This window comes from Drosophila serrata, unplaced genomic scaffold (genome assembly GCF_035046125.1).
Source record: "Drosophila serrata isolate PLE 108 unplaced genomic scaffold, ASM3504612v1 contig_228, whole genome shotgun sequence".
Classification (NCBI taxonomy): domain Eukaryota; kingdom Metazoa; phylum Arthropoda; class Insecta; order Diptera; family Drosophilidae; genus Drosophila; species Drosophila serrata.
Genome location: NW_028257126.1, coordinates 1,561,917 through 1,586,568, shown reverse-complemented (window position 1 = coordinate 1,586,568; position 24,652 = coordinate 1,561,917). Strand labels below are relative to the sequence as shown.

General features: G+C 40.0%; 1 protein-coding gene across 1 annotated transcript in view; it reads right to left on the bottom strand.

Moving 5' to 3' along the window:
* Positions 1-12,841, bottom strand: part of LOC110187965 (uncharacterized) — a 57,831-nt gene extending 44,990 nt beyond the window's left edge. The window contains exons 1-2 of the mRNA XM_020957484.2: positions 12,606-12,841; positions 11,014-11,408 (exon numbers count right to left, since the gene is read on the bottom strand). The gene's annotated coding sequence lies outside the window, so the exon portion shown is untranslated. The remainder of the gene's footprint in view (positions 1-11,013; positions 11,409-12,605) is intronic.
* Between the last annotated feature and the right edge of the window lie 11,811 nt (positions 12,842-24,652).

The following is a 24,652-nucleotide window of genomic DNA, read 5'->3' as shown; positions in this document are numbered from 1 at the left end:
TCAACCAGTTGGGAATAGTAAACTGATTCTAAAAATTTGAGAGCCATTGCCTTGAATTTTGTAAGAAATCTTCAGAAATAATTAGTTAATAAGGCTATGCAAAGGACTTGGCATAATTTAAGAAAACTCGAGTTTAACTCAAATTCAAAGAAGCCTTCATAAGTTTTTAATAAAAAAGTTTTTGCTCCACTTTGATTTTTTTCTTCATTATATACATACATATGTAAATATAATTTTCCACTGAATTCAGTTGAATGCTAAAGTCGTTTTTGGCTTGCTCTTCTCTAGTGTGTCCTCTTCTTTTCACTCTGAACTTGCGCCTGTACAACTTTATTTGCTTATGTGGCCTGGGAGAAAATCTAATTCCTTAAAAAAAGCAAAGAAAGCACAGTAATGGCAACAAAAATCTAAAATAATTTTCATCGCATTATTTGCACGAATTTATGCAAATTTTGTTGTGCTTCCCCGACACGCACACGCTTGTACAAATTATATAAAAAATGCTGAGAACTTTTCCTGTCGTCGTCAGCTTGAAATTCATCATTAAAATTCTAAAAAAAAATATATATATATATGTATATTTGTGAGAGAATTCATAAACGAAAGCTCGCAGATAGAGCGAAATGTGTTCATAATGTCAAATATTTCACAGAAACAACAACGCAGCCACTATGTATTTAAATTTATTTAGATGTTTTATTTCTATGCCACGGGGATTCCCGAATGGAGTGGAGTGCATAGTAAAAATTACCCAATACATCTATACATATTTATATATGTATGTACTTCCTTTTTGGGCCTTGGGCTTCAGTTTCAAACAAAATCAACTTTAAAAGCAATTTGCATTTAGACGAAAATTGCACAAACGCTACTCGCTCCTTAACATTTTTATTCGCGTTTTATTTGGTTAGCGTTTAGCTTTCCTTTCCCTTGATTTTCCAAATATATATACATATAAATGTACATATCTTATATGGTATGTACATATATTTTCCTCATCTGCCTGTGTTTGCTTATCTCAGTCGCTGACTTGGGGAAATGCGAAACGAAGAGCTCGGCACTTAAACCTCGCAAAGGTAATAAAGGAGGAAAAGTCAGAATCCGTTGGCAAGTCGCTTTCCCTTTTCCATTTCCATAGATCGATACGAACAGCTATCAATACATGCGATGATAAACGATTTACGACATTTCGTCGGGAAATTTCGGCCAATTCAGTGAATTGTTTAAAGCGATAAAGTTTTAATTAGGGGAAAGGTTTTTGTTTAACAAATGTGACATTTCCGAATTATGATACCAAGTCCATATTCAAACATTCCGGGAATACAATATTTTAATATTTGTATACCCTCCAGATGATATTATCATTTTATTTTGTATCCACAAAAGTTTTAACGATTTAATCATACAAGATTAAAAAAATCCTTACATTTCCATTTGTATATTCTTTAAACATCTATTTTATCAAATCCAAACAGATTCTCTGACGGCTTAACTAACCGAAGTGACACGCCGCAGGATGGCAGCTACCAAGAACTCAAACACACACGAGTGTAAGTAAGAGTTTCCCTTTGAACCACTCATTAGTTGGCCAACAGCTACGGGCCAAAGGGCCGGCCGAGAGCCTCGAAATTTATGCAGCCAAAATTGTTTGTTTGTCTGTTGAGCGCGGCTTGCGCATAAATTTTGGACGGACACAGCCGAAGGCCCCTTTTTTCCCCCGTCCATAAACATTTTGCAATTTCATTTCGGATCCACAAAATATTCTCACATTCTCACTAGGTCTCGGAAAAAATTTAATTATGCGCACGCAACAAATTTGTTTTCCCTTCTTCAGCTGTTTTCCCAAATTTTCTTGGTATTTTTCCTCTCTACTTGTCTCTGCTTCGTTTTTGTTTTTCCCCCATTATAGCTTTGGCGATTTTTATTGCATTTCTGCCATTTGGCGGGCACTCTTTTAATGACTTTTTATGCGGTACAAGAACCCTTTTTTCTCAGGGTTTCCTAAGCCTTTTTTAATGCTCTGTGGCCTTGGCTCAAAGCCGCTACACTTGGCTTTTATTATATGGTCGCTTGACGTAAAGGTGTTGGGACCAATTGGGTTAATTGAATTTTCAGTCGAGCCAAGCAGTTGATGTCTTTCAGGACTCTTCCTTAACTTTTCTCCTTGTCCTTCCTCTATTTGCTGTCTTCGGCTGTACTTCAGAAATGGCTTACTGCGACAATCTGGCTGTCAACTAATTTCATTTAGTTCTCTTGCGTGTGGGTTTTTGCCGTTGGCTTTGGGCCATCTCCTCCGGATTAGGATACATGGGACATATGGGACAGTTTTCCTTTGTGCATTTCAGGATTCTCTGGGCGTAACGAAATGTTTTCTATTTCGGAATATTATGCATTCACAAAGTGGAACTCAAATCTCAGACTAAGTTCTTTGCATAACACTTACCCAGAGTGACTATTACTTTAAGGATTCTCTCTATCTGTATTGTATTAACTTGTATACATATTATACAAACAACAATCACTGTCTTATAAAATTCTTTGGATTTTTTCTTGAACTAATTGCCATGGTAATTTAGTTACTCATAATTTGTATCAAAGAAGCTTCGAAATGAATTAAATTATCATTGGATAATAATGGTGATATCTTTCTAAAGACATTTAAATAGGTCTGACAACATCCTTAAAATTTCCTATCCGCCCAGTGTATATTGTTCAGAAAACACGTGATGACCTGCCCATTCCGGTTTCTAATTGAAATACAGTAAAACTGTGCGTAAAACTTGTTGAGCAAGGTTTTTGGGTCCCCTCTAAAAACTAAGCAGCGCCAAAATGCAATGAAAAAGGCTGTTGCGCAAAAGTGTGCCCTCATGTGCTCTGCCGTGTGTGTGAACGAATGGGCTAAATTGTTTTTGGGCCAGACGTAAGCGCATTAGAGCCACCAAAAAAAGCAGCTAGCTGCGAAAATTGAAACAAATGGCGAACTTTGGCAAGTGCGACCCTTAAAGCGTAAAGGCGTGCCCGCTAAACACGCAAAGTTTGCCACTGCAGTTTGCAGTTTGCAGTTTTTGTTGCCAACGAACGCGTTTGGGCCACATGCACGACTGTGTCCAGTTGGCTCATTTACATTATTGAAGCCGGGCGTGACTGACGGACGGAACCGGGGCACATTTCCTGCCAACGTGTGGCGCCTTTTAATTTGGCCACGAGAAAGCTCGCCTTTAGGGCGCTTAAATGAGCAGGCCATAATCACGGTGAATGGTTTTAATGAATTAATTTGAGTGCGACACTGACAAATTGCAGGCGATAATAAATGGTCAAGTGTGTATCTGGGGTGTATCTGAATCTTTCCGTCGCTTGGAGCGGTGAGATTGTGGCCAGGAGACAACCTCAAGTGTTTTCCCAGCGGCAGTGGCCCTAATGAATTTCGTTTCCTGGCTCATACTTTCGGCGGAAATCAGCACGCAAGTCGCATGGCAGCTAGCCAAGTGGAAGAGTCGGGAAATGCGGAGTGATACTTTACACAGATCCTCGAAGGATGCGGATGCGATGCGGATACGGATGCAGAGATGCCTGCCTTGCCGACCGCATTTTCAGATTACAAAGTGTGTGACAAGTTTATGACTTTTTGGCGGCACTCTGGCTTAGTCTTCCGCCTCTCTGCCAAAAGCAGGGGCAGATTATTCCCCGCCCGTTCAACTCGTATGTCATGAGCCGACGCCCCATTAATATTTTTCCAACTCGACATGTTTCCTGCGGTTTACCCAGCATTTTAATGAGTTCATTGAACTCGCATGCGTGACTTTAATTATGCTGTGGAAACCACTCAGTCAAGGCCTTGACAGGTTTAATTATGGCTCTGCGATGGCTTACACTGTTGAAACATTTTACCAAAGTTGATAATGAGGTTGAACCAAGTATCGCCAGGATAAGAAAGCTGAAGCACAAATAAAGGTCTTTTTAGGACCTAGCCCTACTATGTTGTTAGTCACACACTTATTATGCCCACGGTAGAACCCATATCCATCTAGACAGGGATTTACATAGCCGTTAAATAACTTTATTTTGCCTTGGCCTCGCATTTCCCATTTGCATCTCACATATCTCTTTCAAGTTCGCACACATAAGCCAACCCGACTAGGAAATCCCTTTTCGGCACTTGCCCCGGCCAAGTGTCACACTTTCGAGCCAGCCAAGTTTCCCATTTAACCCTTTACTTTCGGCTAGCACGTTCTTCGGGGGCCTCCCTTGTCAGCCAGAAATGAATTTACCAGAGCTCCGGAGGGAGTGGAAAAAGCAGACAAAGGAAAAGTGAAATTGGGAAAAGACCAAGCCGTTGCCTGTGATATTTTAAAGACTTCCTCCTCCAATTCCCAGCGTGTTTTCTCCAATTTACGTTTTCATTCATTGCCGGTTGCTCTGTGGGCCTGTGCCTAGTCCTGATTTTGCTCGTGGTCCTGGTCTTGGTCCTGGTCCCCAATCTTTGTTCCTTGCGTAATTGTTGGAAAATGGCGCCCCCAACTCAGCTTGACTTTCCTTCGTGCCGTCTTTGATTCTGGCCTTTGTTTACAGTTTGGTGAAATTAAATTGTTTGCCTTCATGCTTTCCCCAGTGTTATCCAGCTGCTCAGCTCTGCTCTGCATCGCTTCCTGCGAAGGATTTAATGCTTAGGATTGCAATTTTGATTCCGTGAAAGTTTTTAATTAAAGGCATTTATTTGCCGATGTTAATTTGTGTTGACTTGCAAAGCAGCATTAGCATCGTCGTGCCTTCAACCCTTCGGGGGGCCTCCGCTAATTAGGAGCATTTAATGACATCGTCAGCGCCAAGTCGTCTCTCTCCATCTCCATCTCTCCATCTGCAGCCTCCTCGAGTCGTGTCCTGGAAATTACTGACCACCAGGGGCGGGCTGGCTAACAAGGTGGCCGAGGTTAACCAACTCCCGCGAACATGGCTCTCACAAGGCACAAACAGCCAACGTCAGCAGCATAATAGTGAGTACCAAAACAAAAACTTAACAAATCTTGTAATTTAATACATTAAGCAATGTTAATTTAAGCTGTTTGTTAAGGTCTCTTTGAAGTATACTTATACTTATAATAAGCTACATATAAGGTTTATTCTGTTTATTCAATCTTCTACTATTTTGACCACAACTGTTTTTATACCTATGTGCAATTAGAAGTCTGCTGGATGCCTGGCACCTGCCCAGACTGCATAAATCACGGCCTGAACTCCATTAAATTGTTGCTTGGCTTCGACCCTAATTTTGTTGAATTCTTGTAATTGCCTCAGGCGGGAGAAGCTTACTCTGTGATAATTTTCAGCCATTATCATTATTAGTGTTCGTTCTCTCAATAAATGATTAGGAACGAACCAAGTAGTGCCTAAGAAAAGAAGTTGTTATTAGCTGCGGTTCGGAAAAGTGAAAGATTGAGTAACTGTTAAAGAGCTCAAGTAAGCTCAATCGGAAAAACTTTCACTCAAAAAATTCCCATTCGATTTAATTGACCAAAAGCGTACATAAAAAACAACATTTCCCATCGAAAAGAAAATATTTTCATTTAATTCCCAAATAAAACTTTAGTCCTGAATGCAAAAGCAATCACTTCACGAATGGCTGCACTACTCAGAAATCATTAACATTAAAATGCATATTTCAGTTAATTACGGCAATTGCATTAAGTGTAATTTAAATGCACATAAGTTAACTTTTCACTGCCCCACAAATGCTTGTCAATTGTCCGCCGCATTACGTATACGCCACCGGCATTTAGGCATCATTATTACTCAACGTCCATCGCTGAACCACAACCACAAACATAATTATGTATTTATGTATACATGCATACATGTGTGCATGTGGCATGCATGGATTTTCAATTTCCATCGCCCATTAAGGAATTTACACACACTTTCAGGCCGGAGGATGGATATTCAATCATAATTGCCGCATAATTTTATTCCAGGGCTAGATTCTGATTGGCTTTATTAGTCGCTTAATTAGTTGCTGTAATTAGAAGAACTAGCTAGGATAATGGCTTCAAGGATGTGGCTAAAATGTTGCCCAAAAGTCAGGTTAACTTTGGGCCCCATAAATTAGCCAGGCTAAAACAAATTTCCCATTAAACTGCAATTGCAGTCACACAACAAATGGCATCGTTTGTCATTACTTAAAACAAATTCGCAATAAATGGGAATATTCGTGGTTGGGTGTGTTTAAGCTGTTGCTATAAATGCTTTGCTTGTGGAAATTCTGTATACTTTTCAATTCCTTTTGGGCGCGTGCTGCGGGGGCGTGTGCAAGTGGGCGTGGCAAGGCATTAAATCATATTTGACAAGACAAATTAGCAATGGGTGGCAGCAAAAAGTTTGCCTTTCAGAGGAACAAAGGGAGGCTCCTTCGGTACGGGAATGTACTATGGAATATCCTTTTGAACCTCCAACACATTCGAATTTTCAACTAAGACTCCATTAGAATTCCTCTGCTCCTCTCCTTGTTTTTGTTTTGCTCGCCTGCCCTGTTTCTTTTGTCTGTTTACAGCGTGATTTTATTTTAAAAAATTTTGTTTTGCTTCCGTTCTATTTTCCTCGGCTTTTCCGTCCTTTCTCCTCGCCCCCTCCCCCCACCCGTCTTCTGTTGACTGTTTACGCATTCATACGTGTGTATGGGAGTACGTGTGCGTCCCCCGTTTTCCATTTTTCAATTCCATTCAGCTCGCCTTAATATGGCATTAAAGCAGATTGCACTGGCTGTTGGGTGTGCGAGTGTGTGTGAGCGAAGTAAACAAATGTGCTCGGCAATACAATGCCGGGCAGCGAATTAGATGCAGTCGAGTGTCGAATATGAAACGGATATCTGGGTCAACAAAATAGCAAACCATTTCGATGTTTCGTCCTCTCCGTTGTCGAAAGTCAACATTTTAGTGGGAAACCGCAGGGCAAACAAATGCGTATAAATGTTATCTGTGGCAGATGAAATATAAGCCATCATCAAATTGTCATGGAGTCCATCCGTTTGCAATCAAAAAACAGACCAATAAGTTGATATGGGCGGGAAACTAAAATACATTTTATATTTTTCTCCACCCTTTTATGGCAATTTCAAATCTAGACATAAAAATAAAAAATATTTCTGAAGATTTCATGGGGAATCTCTTTTTAAATTACACGCTATGTAATTGTTAATAGTCACGAAATTAGCACAATAATTAGAAAATCAAAATCTCTTAAATAAAATCTTAGTTATTAATTGCAAATTTTCATTTTGGTTAGGGTTTTTAATTCCTATGATATGCGATTGTTTTTTAACTCACAAGGCTTATATAGAAAATAAACTCAAAATAACTCAATAATCTGGGAAACTGCAAATCTGATCCCAAAAAAATTCCATACCATCTGAAATAATCTACATTCTTACTCATGATACTATTGATCGTTACTATCCCTATGTGTATAATGAATACACTTCAATTGGAACGTAAACAATATTTTCTACTACACTTTCAAATTAACTTTCAGTTACTGTTTATAGTTTAAGGAACAAAAAACGAAAAAAAAAAAGATTCACATATATTTACATTAATTCGAAATGAAATAAATTTTTAGATAAGCTATAAATTATGTTACAGCCTGACTTTTTGTTAGCCCCACAAAAACATTAATTACTTTTCTTTAGCTATAACTGAATAAATTAGCATTTAGTATGAAAATCATATGAAAAACAGTGTTCAAAATAAATATATATTAATCCCCTATTTGCATAATTTCTAAATAGCAATACTAAGATAAAAGCGAATCGAATAAATCATCAAGTTTAAAATTAACCGCACTACATTTTGTATGCTCTGCATGTGTGCGGCTTTGGCAAAAAGAAAAACCGATAAATATCCAATTCATTAAATGCGAAATAAACATTTAATATTATGATGCTTCCCGGAAAATCCTCGTTTCTGCTCCGGTTATGTTGGCCAAAAATACAAATAAATGTAAAAGCCAACAAACGGTGGTGGCATAAATGTTAAAATAATGCAAGAAGGCAAACCAAATGCTTTGGCAGCATATAAAAAATTTAATAAACGATTTCCAGCTGATTCCGAGTCCCGAACAGGGACCACGAAGGACTAAAAGTCCCGGAGAAATAATTACTGCATTCTCCCAGAAGAAAAAAAAAGGAAAGTATAAAAACCAGAAGGAAGAATTAACATAAATTTTTTGGAAAGCCGCTTAGGTCAAATGAAAAGCAGCCAGGCTGAATGAGGAAAGGTTCAGAAAAGGGCCACGCCCAGCATTTCATTAGCCGGCATTCCTGATTTGAGTAACGAGTTTCTTTTAAAATAACCCCGAATTGGGGAATGGGACTGGGATTTGCGTTCCCCGGGATAAGCCGAGCATAAAATGCAACCTTAAAAATAAAAGGATGCTCTTGGAAAGGGTTCGTTTGCAAGTACAACTGATTGTATTTGGTACAATTTGCTGCCAAGAGGAGAGACAAAAGCTTGGGCTTGCTTGGATACATAATATATTTAATATCTCGAAAAAGCGTATTCATGATTCGTCAGGCTTCACAGACACCACCTCTTAATTTCAAACAAAAGCTTGGTAATAAAAAAAAGGATGCCTGGCTAAGTGGAGGGCCTTTTAAAGGACTACAGCCAGGGATGCAGGGCTGTGGCAGAGGACACCTTTAATTGGCACTCCTATGCTGAATGGCATAATGGAGTGGCATAAATCTACTTAACACCCGAACAGATTGCAATGCAAACATCATTGTTGTAGGCCGCACTCATTTCCTGCCACCGCCACGGGGCGGCTTTGTCCTTTCCCCGGCCCCGTGCCTGGGAGGGGATTTGATTAACATTTCGTCAGAGCCTTGACTGGAGAACAAAAGCAAACACAATGTGGCATTGATTTGTGCATTTCAGATGTCTCCTTGCGGCAGTCTGTGGATGGATGAGCAATGCCTTCTTCCCCTCTACTGATTACGCATGTAGGATACACTTTTATCATCATCAATTTACAGTGGGAGCATAGATATATTTCCAAGCATAAATTGACACAAAGGATAACAAGTCCCGTTCTGTAAAGATTTACATTATTTCATGGCTAAGGTGATGTTCCGCCTTGATATAAATTTATTCACAGCACAACATACCTTACCCACTGTTCAAGATAAACTTGATGGGCTCCGAACAAGTGACGTGAACACATGTGTGTTTTTTTAGTCTAGTGAAAACTTGTTAAAGCCCAACAGCATGCTGTTGCTTACTTCAGGGAGCAGCCATGCAAATTTTTGGACCGTTAGCACAGTTAAAGCCACAAGCCGGAAGTTGTAAAGACAGTGAAAACAAATGTCTCACTTTGGCTTTTTGACAGCCTCTCGTAAAGCGCTCCAACTTGAGGGGCCACCATGCCCTCCCGAAATTCGCCGACAAAAAGTGTCCTTCCCAGGGAACTTTTTGTCTCTGGATAGGCCTTGTATACATACTTAGGACAAAGTGCTCGTGTATGTATTTGGATTTATGTCGCGTATGCGACAAGTTCCAAAGTTTGTGTGGACGGGAATAGATGCGAGGAACAGCTTAAGTTCGGCCAGAAGTTTGCCGCTCTTGACAAGAGTCTGCAAACAAAATTAGGATATATTTGCCGCGCATAGTACGTCGGTTAATTTAAAGACCCGGCCTTGAAGGAAGCTGCGTTGGCGTATAAAGAGGAACCAGCGAACTGGGTTAATAGATAAACCTTAATGGGCGTCATTTCAGCCATTTGGGAAGCCATGGCCATTGAATATATACATTTTTTGAGAAAGAAAATCTTTCCTGAAGGTTGCCAAAAGGTTGTTTCCCTATCGTAAATATTTTTCTCTTTAGTAATATTTACTGAGCTGGACATGAGCAATAATGGTAAGGGTATTTAAAGTTTAAAGAAAATCTAAAAGGACATGTGGGGAGAAGATTGTTCTGAATGCATACCGGTTATTAAAGTAATGTGCGTATTAATTTTCAATTAAAAATTGTATTAAGATTTATATCCAGAATACTTTCTTAATTAACTAATGCTTTTAATAAGCCCAATAACCGGTGGGTCACATTGTTCTTTGATCACGGCTAGACTAGATAATATCAAATGGGAAATAATTCAAAACTCTGAGCACACATTTATCAGACATTTTATGACTGCCTGGCACCTTTACAATCTCTTAATCAACACAATAAACTCGGGCTCGCCATTAAGTACGAGGCTTGTCCCATTCTATAAGCGCTACTACTCTACCCAGCTCACACTCATTCATTATTAACTGCCAAGTGGCATGCAAATCGCAGGCATTTCGTCCTTTGAAAGTATTCTATTCTATTAACCTTTCCATTCCGTTTGCCACATGTCTCCGTCCGATTTGGTTGTTTGCCGTTCGGAAGGAAGGAAGTCCATCGACTAACCCAGTCCCGGGATCGCATTTGTTATTTCTGAAAAATTTGTCTGTCTGACTTTTGTGTGACTTTGTCGCTTCAATTTGCGCGTGTATTCCGCTCGTCCTGGCTTTGTTCTCTAAGCTCTATTTATTTTATTTTATTCGGGGGTTTTCGTCAAGTAGTTGCCGCTGCTCGAGGACCTTGGTCATTGTCATAACAAGCAGGTTGATTTGGCTAACAAGCGGCAAGAGCGGCAGCCAGGCGAGACTTTCCCAGAAATTCAGTGCAATTTATATGCGAGTCGTTTTCACTACACTAAAACTTAATGTGTCATAAAATAATTAAATTCGATAAGACATTATTAGTAAAAATTGAATAAGATATAAGACCAATAGTAAAGAGAATATTGATTTGTAATTTTATTACTCTTCAGAAAGCTAACAAATAAAATTCATCTCTATATATTTTCACTGTGTACTTTGAGTGAGTTCCAAAGTGTTGAGGTGCTTAGCTGACTTTCCTGACTTCCCAGCCAGCACATCCTTGCTGTGGGACATGGCGTATACGTAACATAAGCTAGTGGCCTACAATTACAAAGCACACTCACCCAGCAGGTTCAGGTTGGCTCTGGCTCCGCCTTCGATGTGTGAGTAAGAGAGTGTGTGTCTGCTCAGCCTAGACACTTTGCACTGCCAAACTGGCTATTGGCCACTGGGACTTTAAGCCGCTTTGAGGGCTGTCGACAGGCCGAAAAGGCTTGTCTGGCCGGAGATTTGGCGTTTGAGGTCCTTCGCCCTTCGTCTGCAACACGCGCACACTTTGCCCGAACGCACGCACACACACACACGCACTGCCGGAGTGCAGGAAATCCTTTCTGCCGAAGGCAATTAAAACGATTCGACCGTTTCACTTGCGCCGTGTTCTTGTAGCTGGCTTCTGGTAATTGTAGACTCCCCGGCTCATATATCCCTCAGCAACATCTTCATGGCTGCCACGATTTCACTGAAAAATGTAAACGCTTTATGTTTGTTGTTTCCCTATTTGTATTTTCGTCCTTCGTCCTTTGGGGGTGGCTCAGAGCTGGGGAACTTCTTCGCCGTGCCGCACACAAATATTCGGCAATTAATCCCAGCGGGCGGGTGGATTGGGAGGCGCCCGGCGGAGGTGCGTACCAGCGATGGTGAAGGCGGAATTGAAATCGGAATGCCCTACGAGTACGCGTACTCGCACTCGCTCCCATAATGTGGGCAGGCGTCAGCCGGCTGGCGTGTGTCATCTTTAATGGCAGCCATGGCGACGGCTGTGTTGGAGGGACTGGGAAAGGTATTTGCCACCCGTTTCTTGGATTTTTGTTGCTGCCGCTGTTGCGGTTTGTTGTGTGATCTGATCACGTATTTGCCGGGTCAACAGCGGTAGCAACAACGACGAGGGCGACACTTTGTGGACCCGACTGGGCGGGAGGACATTCTCAAATAAATATTTCACATTAGGGCCAAAGGACGAAAGAAGCTTTTTATAATCTTTCTAGCTTACTTTTGAGCCTCTAGATTTCCAGGAAGTGGGTAACATAAGCCCAGGATTTTGGCTAAAGTTTTTGGTCATCTAAATATGGGGCACCCGAAAGTGTTTTCTTGAAGTTTTGAATTGGCAGATAAATAACAACATATTTTAGCTTTAAATTGATATGTGAGCATTTCAGCATTGAGAAATTACTTATGTAGAACTCAAAAGAAAATTCGTTCAAAAGAGTCTCATTGCTTATTAAATTCGGGTTCAATTCAATACTCTTTCCTCTTTGATATTTGTATGCAACTGAAGAACTTTTTTAAACTGGCAGGGGGGAATAATTTGTGGGTTAAAATGTCCATATTCACGCATAGATCGCTTAGGCAGCCTCCCGTCGAGTTGCTCTCGAAATTTGCGTTTCACATTGTTTGCATTTCATTGGGCAGGCTCATTAATACCCATCTGGGCCAAGTAGTGCTATTGATATGCCTGGCACGACTTGACTTCCAGACCGCGCACACATCGCACACAATTACCAGGACCCGCGTCCGCCTGGGCGGTTCATTCATAAAAATCCTGCCTCTCCGCAGAGTTAAAGCTTTAAACACCAAACAACACTCACAGACACACACACACACACTCACTGCCAGTCAAGTTGAGTGGGGGACTTCTTGCACAATTCGCGTTGCCTACTTTTTGGGGCAGCAGAAGCAGAAGCCGCAGCACAAATCGAAAGCCGCGCGCGACTTGCTCCGGAGTTTTTGGAATTTAAACGAATTTGCTGCGGACACACGACCAGACGACTCGGGATTTGCACGGGAACTGAAACTGAAATCGAAACGAAGCGATACGAAACGAGTCTGATTGGGTCGCAGCAGCCGCCAAATGGAAGAATCTGAGTTACTTCGTCGACAACGAAAGTGAAACGTAACGCATACGCAGCGTTGACCCGCTTCCCCACATGGCCGCCCATCGGGAGCTTTTGTCCTTCGCGAGCTTTCAGAGAGTGAATGTGCTCTGCGAGAGAGCGCAAGGACTCGGAACAGCTGACTTTTGTTATTGAATCCTGCCGACTTGCCGGGCGGCCTCGCGATTTGTTGTTGTCGTACGTCCGCTTACTCCTCTGCCAAGCGGTTTTTGTTTATGCAAAGTTTTGTTTGGGGATTATCAAGTAATTGATTGCATTGCCCGACTATCAGCCAAGGATTTCAGTTGCTGTTGATATAGCCAAGGTCACGCTAAACCGGTTCAGCAAATATATCATTGCCTACTGGCCCACACTCGGGTGGTGTCTTTGAGTGGTTAACCGAGCTTAAATTGGATGGGATAAATAAATGCGGCACTTGGCGCAAAGCAAATGATAATGAGCAAAGATAGATTATATAATTAATTATTGAAACGTTCAATTGGAATGTATTGAGGGATATTGAAGGTACATATCCTCAGTTGGGAATTTGATTTGAATAAAATACTTACGCGTTCTCTTGCTTTAATGACAGATTAATGGCAACATTTATTTTTAAGAACTTATGTTTCTTTGTTTAATTGAAATACTTTCAGGAAGTTGTGTTGACAGCGATTTCAAACACAAAGGAAACCCCTGCATTGAACTTCGATTAAGGAAATCATTTACAGATATTTGAACTAATATGATCAAAGATAAACTTGAGTTTAAGGTCACAATTCAGCGGCTTTAAGAAGCATTATCGCATAGATAAATTCTTATAGATACTCAGCCCCCTGTTTTCAATACCTGGTTTATTTCCTCAACACCCCAACAATTAGGCTTCTAAAAGCTTTTCAAGCACACGCGTCCTCGCCTCCCATACCACAAAACCGTTTTATGAATGAACAAGCCGTATATGTACCACCGTATACACGGCTATGGAGCCCAACTGTCTTCCTTCCTGTTTGGTTCCGTTCCTGCCGGGCTGCCATTATGTTGATAATTTGATTCTCATTGTCGGAGCTCGTCGGCTTTGTGCGTTTCATTGCCTGCGCCCTAAAATGCCATTATATTCTACTTACTTTTGCGGCTGCCTTCGTCGATTCTTGCATTTAATAGGAATTTAATTATGTGTGTGCGGCAGGAAAATATTTACTCTTGTTCGCTGCTGTTGCTGTTGCTGTTGGTCGTGCCTTTGTGACGCGGCAATTTATTTGATCCAGCCAAAATCTTGGACTAAAAATATGCCCCAGCAAAGGCCTATTTAGTCATTAATAACGAAAGCATTTTAATTACTTAAGCAGCTTTTGATAATCGGAGCGAGGGGAGAACTGGCAGGGATGTGTGTGTTTGGGCAATCAGATTTCGAGTCAAATTATGTTATCCGACTAACTTGAGTTGCTCGGTTTGATTTCAGGATTTTTTATTTAAAGTTTAAATTGTTTTATAGATTAAATATTAAGTACTTAAGTGGAAACATAAATTAATTGTCAGTAAGCAGCTTCTTTAAAGCCCGAGTGCTTTATTTGATTCTTTTTATGTAACAACAGGTTATATCCAATTTTATCTGTTTTTAGTTTCAATATATATATAGAAAATAATTTCCTATTAAATTAAGTCTTCTAACCACAAAATAAATCCTCTTATAACAAAAAACAAACCTGAAAAAAATCCCCAAAGCTCAATAAACACTTTTCCAAGACTTTTACGTAAATAATACCCAAACCAAAAAAGGCATCCTTAAAGCTGTCAAAGCTTCAGGTTTTCAAAAAGCTTTTATCAAGGACTCTAACGATTATAAGCTTGCTTTATTTGGAACTAACTAAGATGTGGGAATGGAAGAAACTTAAAATATACCTGAATAAAAAAAAATAAAAGTAAAATAAATATATAAAAGTATTAAATTTACAAAACAAATTCAGTTATTTTCAAGACTTAATAGGAAATGAACTGAAAAAACGGACTAAACCAAACTAACAGTGAGCGTTACTAAATCCATCATAATATCCCAACCCTTTTATACACATTTTCCTATTTACCATTTCCTTTCCCATGTCCTTTGAATTTTATTGCCTAACTTTTCGGCACGAAGCCTTTTTGCCGACCAACTGACCTTTAGACAGGAGGTTGGCCCAGACCTCAACGATGCCCAAAAAGTTTTCACAGGTCAAAGAAAATATTTTGGATGGGCAACATAACAATATGACAAGTTCCCTCCGTAATTCGACCCAACCCCACACACACCACCTTTGCCGTTGACTTTGTGTTTGTCGTGCAATGAAACAGAGAAATTATCCTTCCGTTGGAAGTGAAAAAAATATATATCGAAGGGGAGCAAATGGCAGCTGAAACCGCAAACTTTTCAACTCGATCGGCGCGGTAAAAATGCATGAAAATCTGTTTAATTTCGCAGATGCGGCTAACCATTAACCGCCGAGTGAACAAAATGGAGCGAAGGATGGCAACCATCTGCTTGATTACATTTCGTTTATTTCACTTTCAACCAAGGCGGACGGGACCTCGAATCTGTCCGAGATTTCGCTTAAATAAATTGGAAACTGTTTACGGCCTTTGTTCCGCGAAGGCACCACTAACAAGAGGGATACAAAAAAAAACTAATTAAATTGGCCATTTGCCTGCCGCTAAAAACTTGGCCCGAAACTTGGCTTAGCTTTCGACACCTGCGAACATGTTTACACTTCCTGGCAAAACTTTTGGTCAAACCGGGTTTACATGCCGGGCACATAACTCATTTCGAGCATCCCGCTGCTACCCCCTTTGAGCACTCGAAAGTTGGCCAATCCAAATACATGCATATACACGGATACCATCCATACATACGAAAGAGCGAAAGTTTCGGCCATCAAGTATCTTATCTGGAGACTTTAATATTGAACTCATTTCCACCGGCCTCACCTTGACCGGCTTACCTTTCTCGGCTTTATTATTGGCAAACTTTTTAAATGACTTTCGCCCAATAGATTTATGAATATTTTTGAGAGCCATCATCCGCACGGATCTTGGTTTAATTTCAAAAGCCAAAGTTACTTTCTGATGGACTGGTAAAAGAACCAGATGAGTCAGGCCACAAAAAAGGGAACTCATTCAATTAACGCGCCAATTTCAAGTCAATAAATTTGAAGGAGTCCTCTTAATGGCTCTGTTAATCGGGTATAACAACATTTTCAATCAATATGGCACAGCATACTTTAAATTTCTTTTTAAATTTTAAAATTTGTTAAGCAGTTTATACAAATGGAATGACTTTCCATCCGAACATGTACAATTTACAAACTGCCAATTTAGGGCATTCTCCAGTCAATGAAGTTTACTTTATCTGCGACCATTCCCTGCGGACATCAACTCTTTTTATGGCCCCCATTAAGGATATATTAAAATCAACATTGTGGAATTTTTATGACTCGGCTCAACAATGAGGGCCATGCTGTTGCAAAGGACACGTTCTGTCCTCAACTAGACAGCGGTCAGCGTTAAATATTAGCGCCTACATGTCGTATACGTAATTGTGCATACACCATGTTGGTCGGGGCGATAACAAAGGGGTTTCCAGCGACCATCCCCTCGTGGGCAGCAAAGAATTCCTCCACGGAGCAATAATTTACTACCTCGCACAGCTGCAACTGTACAAGCCATAAAAATTAGGCACTGCCGCTGATGAGGGGAAACGGGCCAAAACCATTTAGGCCAGGAACTTAGCGACATTGTCTTAGCGTTCGCCACGAGCCAACGAGATGGAAATCTCGAAGGAACTCACTTGTTGGTTCAACTTTATTTTGTTTATGTTTTCAATTGAAACTTTTTTTGGGGTGAAGCTCTCCAAGAAGCAAAAGAACATTCCAACAAAGTTTTTGAAACTCTCTGCTAAATTCATTTGGATTTTCGTTTAACAGAGAATTTATTACGATTTAATTTAAGTTGACGAAAATGTATGCCATTCGGTATTAGTTTCTCTTTGAATATGGGGTTCATTTAGAATTAGAGCATCTTTAGAATTTTTTGAACATTTTCAGCAGAGAAATATATTGATTCTTGAAAACATTTCCTCAATAGTAAGAACTTTAATAATAATATCAAGTACAGCATGACATTCACAATAAACCAATATCAATTTAATCGTCAAAGTTGAAGGCTTCACCAAGCCGTAAAAGTTCCATTCATAAATATAAATGTATGGCAATTGCTTAACCAGTATAATTTCCCAGCTAAACTAAACCAGTATTTAAGAGCTACAACTTAAGCAGGGAGAAGAGAAAATTTCCCAACAGTCGGATTAGCTAGGAAAAGGAGACACACTAAAACTGTCAACAGAAATTATTATCATTCATAAATTTAAATTTAATATTATTTTGTGGTAATACTCGGAAAGTTGCTTATTAAAAATACAGCCATATAAATAAATAAGAAGGACTGATCAGTCAAATTGGACCGACTGTAAGCATATATGTAAGTAGGCTTGACCAGCATCAACAGCCAAATCAATCTAGCTTATTATAGAAACAAATATACATATGTACAACGCGGAATGGAATACAATTTTTAATAGTAAACTAATGAGGAGCTCTATCTTTCTTGATACTTGAGATATGACAACGTATTGCCCCTTTGTCCCAACAGAATTAAATTTCACCTAGAAAATCACCAGAATGTATGAATTCCACAAGAATTTACGTCCTAATGAACTCTTGGCACAGAGATCCATCTGCCATCCATCTTCCGTTGAGCGTTCCATAAGGTCCATAAGTCCTTTTTTGCCGTTTTGAAATATCTCAGAATGTCCTCCATCCAAAATGGATAAACTCTTTTAGCCGATATTAATAGGATGAGTTTTCGGTGCAACCTAAAGTCTTCTTATTGTCAATAAACATTACCTTTCACTGCAAAAACGTTAAAAAATAAGATAATGAGCAATTTAAATATCCATCAGATTTTGGGCAATCGCAAAACGAATCCTGACTGAAAATGATGTTTGTCATACAATAATAAAACATATATTAAATTAAACCTTACAATATTATAAAATTGTTCACTGCATAAAACAAAATCCGACTGGATCCCAAGTAAGAGAAAGCAAACTAAGAGAAAATTTCCCATCAGCATGCATTCTCCAAGACGTTTAATGTCTTTGGTAATGGACAAGCACTTAAGTTAATATACAAATATACATTTTCATGTTTGAAAAAAACAATCAATGCTCATAAAAATGAAATAAATTTTATTAGAAATGTTTAATTGTAATTTCATATTGAAAAAACATGTAAAATTTCCTTCTTTCTGTACTTTGTGTTGCTCAACTCATTTTAATTCGACGGAGCTTTACTTTTTTTTATATCCTTATCCTTTATCAGCATAAAAACAAACCTTAAGTACCTTGGATTTCTGGACGCCGTGGGACTTCCCTTCCAATTAGCCGACAATCAGCATGTTATTCTCCATAACTTTATTACTCGTGACACCCGTGTAAATGAACCAAAATAAACTTTGGGGATAAAAGGACCACTGACCCAGCGGAAATCGCACGCTAAACGTAACAATAAACACAATTTGCGATTCCCCTGCCCGTAATTTTGTCTGTGGGTCAATCAGCAGTGGAAGGTCGCTATAATTGAGATATATGTGAGGGTGAGGGCGGGGGTTCATCCGAATCCCAAACGGAATTCAATTGATAGGCTTGTCAAATTGGCAGACGATTATAATTTGCCATGTGCCCAAGGAATCCGAATCAGCCAGACGCTGGGCAGAGGGATCAATGGATATAGCAGCGTCAGGTCAAAGTTTTGCCAGCCATATAGCATTCAGGCAATGTTTCAGTATCACATTTGCAGTTTATCATTTATCTTTATTTTCTCTGCTTCTCGGTAGTGGCATGACCATAAAGGACCCCGATACAGTTCACTGTAAGTGCGAATGGCGCCATTCAAGAGTCACAGAGTGTCCTTGACATTGATGGCCCCCGTGAAGGAGTCTGGGAGATTTTTTTTTTATCTTCTGCCCAAGATATAATTGCTTCCTGTGCCATGTTTATCAAGCCAAAGTCAAAGTCAAAGTGCAGCGTAATAGATGTATGAATGTGCGCAGAAAATACCTGTCAGTTTCATGTTTGCCATGACTTGTGAAAACTTTTGCAATCTACCTTGGGAAATGGATATTTTGATTGGCTTCCAAGTAGGCGGTATCCAACAGCCGCAGACTATTATTTCAATGAAATGTGAAAAACGCCACATTTCGGGGACATTATAAAGTTATGAAATCGAGTTTAAAATGCATAAAAAGTTGCCTGCACTTCCCGAACAGACCATTTAAATATTGTTGCTTGCAGGGGTAATAAAGATGTACAACGAAAAAAAATTCAAAACGGAAATTAAGACTTTAAAAAGGCAATTTTATAGACTGAAAACCGAATTAATTGGTTCAGGGTAAAAGGTATCTCACAGATAATCTCATTTAACTTTAGTTTTTTCTTTTTTTTAATACATTTACTTACACATTATGAAAGCAGATTCCAAAATTGTACGTTTCCTTGAATTTAAATATTAAGCGTTTTGTAAACAATTCTTAAGGTTTTCCGAGAAAACTAATCATATTGTTAGTGCTGTTTCTTTCAGTGCTCAGCTCCTTTGGATGGTACTTTGCTTCCGTTGGCCATGAAAATAAATGCGCAACAATTCGTGTGCACCGTTTTTCCATTTTCCATGCATACATCAGGACTTTCACTATTGAGTATCCCGGCATTTGGAGCGTTTCGGCAATTGCCTTCGCAGGACCGAGACGACGCCACAGAATGCTGAGACTAGACGCGGAAAATACTTGCTGCGAGTAGCATTTGGCCATAAAGTTTTCACTGTCACTTGGCTGATTGCATTTATAACAATTTTTTGCTATTAAAATTTCGTTGGCTTATTTCCAATGGCCGGACATATTTGGGTTTTCGAGGACGTAAGGACTTTTCATTATGCCAATGCCAAGTCGCAAGGACAATGAGCGCTCGGCAAAAACTTGTCGACAAAAGTTCCCGGCAGTCGAAACACAAAAAAGGAGAAAGTTCCAACACACTTGCCTTGATTCGGATTAAAGTCTACGGACTTCTTTTAGCTGGCTATTCGAGGAATTTCCATAGCTTTTAGCCGAATTGAAATGGCAGCGTCCGGAATCCGGGATCGGGATCAGCTAAGCGGATGACAATGACAATGATGGCCGAGTCCAAAGGAGAGACCCGGCACACGGGACCAATCAAAAAGGTCAACGTAATTAATGTTGATGGGCATTGACCGGTTCGGGCTCCGTGTTATATAAATGATTTGCATTCAATTCGAGGCTCGCATTAATTTGTCAACAATACAAACGCTGTCAGGTGGACCAGGAAGGAGCAGGCACGTGCCGCCAGGTTGAGGTCCTTGTACGCGTAATTGCTGGCATAATTAATTATGTTCACCTTGTTTCCTGATTTGTGTAGCCCTGTAGTACTCTTAAGGACCGGCCTTTGGGGTTCCCTTTTCGCTCTGGCCTCTAGGCCATCATTAATATCCGTTCATAACGAAGGACGAGGTTGGCCAATATCCTCGCCATCACTCCACTTCCTGCTTTGTTTACTATATTCTCCTATAACTTCTCCCCATTCGCTCCGATATTGGCGTATGCATAGCGTTTAATTGAATTGTTCATTGACATTTTCAGACCCCAGCAGCCCGTTCACATTGTCAACTTTTTAATTGAATTATGTAATTGAATGCAGCACAAAGTTGCAGCAAAGTGTTGCACATGCTGTAGGGGAAAAAGTTTTTCTCATGGCTTTTTGCAACGGAAATTCCATAAATTAATATCAGTAGCGAAGGGGCTGGAGTGCCACAAAAAACTGTTGTAAACTGTATTTGATATGCTGTGAAATGTAAAAATAATTGAATGGAAACTCGCCAAAACTAGTTGCTCTTTTGTTTAGGAGAATGATTTCCTAACAGTTTCTATAATTTAATTTGAGTAAACCAAATTCATTAGGCTTTAATTAATATGGTGTTCAGATATCAGTAATTTTAATATCTCATATCCAAGTTGGACGCACAATTTTGACTTCAACAAGGTCTAAGCCCCAAGTAAGCCTGGCTAACCACATGTGGTCAATGATTTTGCATTATTTATTAGCATATTAGTTTCCACCCCGCCTCCGCTGGGCACTTAACTATATTAAGAGCTCTCCAAGGGCCGCCAGGTGCCGTTGGGTTTGATTAGGTCCGAGATGGACACGGACGATGCAAACCCACAATCCTGAGAATTATTTATGGCATCACCGGCCGCTTGAAGGCATCATCGGCTCCGGCCACTCGACACCTGCCACGCCCCCTCGATCCGACCCGATTGCCCTGTTAGCCAAGTCCAGAGCCCGGCCCATTGGCATTCATTGGTCATATCAATCGGCCGGCAGCCGGGTGGGCCATTTGCCACACACTACCTACCGGCTATCTTAATTGGCTTATATTTATATGGATTTTTACTGCCTACCCCGATGACGATGTAAAATCACTTAAAAAAAATAAACAAAAATTACATTCTGACATCATCTTTTAGCCTAGATCATTTCTAGACTTGTGCGTAATGTGAACTTGGTTTATTTAATATGTGATTTGGTAAATATTTAAATTTAGACTTTTTGACTTAAATTCTTTAAGCTGTATCCTTTGTCCTTTATCCTTTATCCTGTCCTTATCCTTTGAGTTGAAGCGAAGAATAGAGCCTACCAACACATTGAATGAGGTTAATAAGAAAATGTCTTATAACTTTGAAAAAATGATGGAAATAAATAATTTTTTAGTTGTACATTGTACATCGCTGTATTCTCTGATTGTAAATATATATAATGAAATAAACAAGCAAGTTAAATGTTTAAGTTCATTGATGAAACAAATCATTAAGTATAAATTATCCTGATTCACTATGAATTCTCTATGAATTCCCGTACGAAAGGGAAACCGATCGTAATACTTCAATTTCGTATGACTTCTTAAAACAAATATTTTCCCTAATAACTTATTAAACATTTTTAGATTACCAATAAACTTCTGCTTCCAAAACACATCTTTTCCGATCTAAGAACTAATTTTCTCCGTGCATCTACACGTACAATATGTGTTCTGGCGTTTTGATGATTGCGTGTTAATTAAGCGTTTGCACGCACAGTTGCACATCCAGAGGGATGGCTAGGGGGGGAGTGGCGGGATACAGCATCAGGCGGCAAGTGCGGAACATAAATTTACCCCTCTCCGTTAGTGCAGATTTATGGCAGAGCAGCTGCCACAAGTGTCTGTCCCTGGGCCCTCCACTCCGCCACTTTGGCACCTCCCAGCCGCTGGCTCCCTAGTCCTGCAGGTCCTGTGAGTCCGTGGAAGCCTTCGAAAAAAACTTTTAGCCAAGTCGCAGGCGAGAGTGTGTGTGTGTGCGTGTAGGCGTGCACTACTACACGCACACGTAAGCACAAGTGACAGGTAATTTGTGCATAAAAGCGTGTTCAGGAGCGGTCGAGGGGTGGCAGCGAGGAAGTGGCGAAATGGGCGCCAGCGCATACATTATTCATTTCATAGCCAGAATTTTTTCCAGCCTCTGTGCACACTTGACAATTTTCGTAGTTGTCCTTCAATGGCTATTTCGCGCGCTTTTGCACTTTTCAACGGATTTTCACGGGACAGTTGTGACAGCGGTCTGATGGGTCATATGCTTCAAGTCGGTTAGGTGGTTCGATTCCATGTCCTGTCTTATTATCCTGACACGGTCACAGTGCCGAAATATATACCTACGTAAAGTGCCATTTGCGGCCGGCAGTTAATTTACAAAAGCTGAGAGCACTTGTTAATGCCGCCATCTCTAATGCAAACACAAACATTTTCCAAAGCTAAACCAATTATGCAGCGCACAGATGACAAAGGCAAATTCAATTACTTGTGCAGAATTTGCACAAAATTCAATCAATTCAATTCATCCCAGGCCGAAGAGCCCTCAGGAGAGTCGTCTGTCAACAAAAATTATTGTGTGCAATAATTCCAAACGAACTTACAAAAGCACACACACGCACACACACTCCTCGCATCTAGGACATGCTCACAAATCCTGATTTTGTCATCGACAGGCATGTGGATTACTACCAAAGTTCTCCTTGATTTATTACAATCTCATAATCCTGCCGCGCTTAAATACATTTCGTAATTATGAAATATTACCATAGTGAAGGCAAAGTACATATTCTCCATGAATTTAAATTTGTGTGTATGGTAAATTGCAATTGGCCAACGTTTTGCACAGAAATCCGTAAGCCAAGTCATATGCAAATAAATTGAATTTGCTTTACAAAGTGTGAACAGGCGCAACAGATGTGCGAAACTGACAGCTCGACAGCAGTCAGCCCTCAAGGAAAATGCTCGGAAATATGCATTTTCGAAGAGTAATTATTTTTTAACAAGGACATCAAATAAAGAATTGCACTCACTAATTAGAATTCAACGTCACTAATTACAGCTATTTCTATATTTAAATCTAACAAACTGACAATTACCGAGCTTTAAAGTACTCTCCAAAGTTTTTCAATTATTTATGTAAAATCCAAAACCCATTTTTGTAGCAATTTATGCGAATTTAATTTGTTAAACGAAACTTTTCTTTTAGTAATTAGGCCCATGCCGTATAAACCAATTAACGCTCTCGTTTCGGGCACATTAAAAAGGCATTAAAAGTGTTTTGCCAGGCCAGCTAATAAGTGACCAGCTCTGCAAAACTTTGTGCATAATAAACAGATTCCGGATCCCATTCGAATGTCCTGTTGGCCCCGGGGCAACAAGTAGCCATCCTAATTGTTAGCGCTGCCATTGTAGCCGGCTTATTTGCCAGGGATTCAATTGCAGGTCAAATCGCAGGGCCTTTGTGCTCAACGGGCCTTATTTAATTGCATTGATGCTCCAGCGTTGCCCTCTGCGTATGCATAATAAGCTGCAATATCAACCACTAACTGCCTTGTTACAGCCAGCAAACAAGCAGCAATGGCTGCAGGCAAAGCAGCCTGATATTGCGTATACGCAGGGTGGTCCACGGAGGAAAGGAAGGAGTAAGTTGCAAAGCCTTTAAGTTCTTCATTTCTCTTGCTTTCTGTAAAGTCGGGTGAATTATGTAAACCATTGTGGTCGCGACAAATTCCCTGAGCAAAATACACAGAGGAAAATGACAAAACCACATCAGGATTCCTCTTTATATTCCAATTCTATATTCTATATTCCATATTATGTTATATACGTATACCTTATCCTTCTTTCTGAAAGTTTCTGATATTAAGATAATCATTTCCGGTTACTATGTTATGTTTATTAAAGAAGGAATAGAGAAAATTTGTTTTTCAGGGTATGAAAACCTCAGTGTACCCATACACACCTTAACAACCTTAACATTCCTTTTAGTGGCTAATAAACTTTGCGGGCTCCACTTTCCCGCAGGTGCGTGTTTCCATCGCCCCAAATCCGTTCTGCCAATGCCTGCTCAGTCGTAATTTGTATTTTGCAGCCATTTTTCCGAAATGCTGCTAAATTGCATTTCCGCACATTCTACACCACGCTCCCAGGAATGTGGCTCGTAAATCTTAGTGCTAATGTGTGCATGTGATTTTCCCGGGCACAAGAGGCCGGCGCAGTCCTCTGGCCGGTGGTTTATTTATGCAGTTGTCGACAAAGTTTTTAAGTGCATGTCAATGTTTATTGCGGCAGGATGTGGCACATCCTTGGGTGTGTGTGTGTTCTTTCGGGTTTTGGGG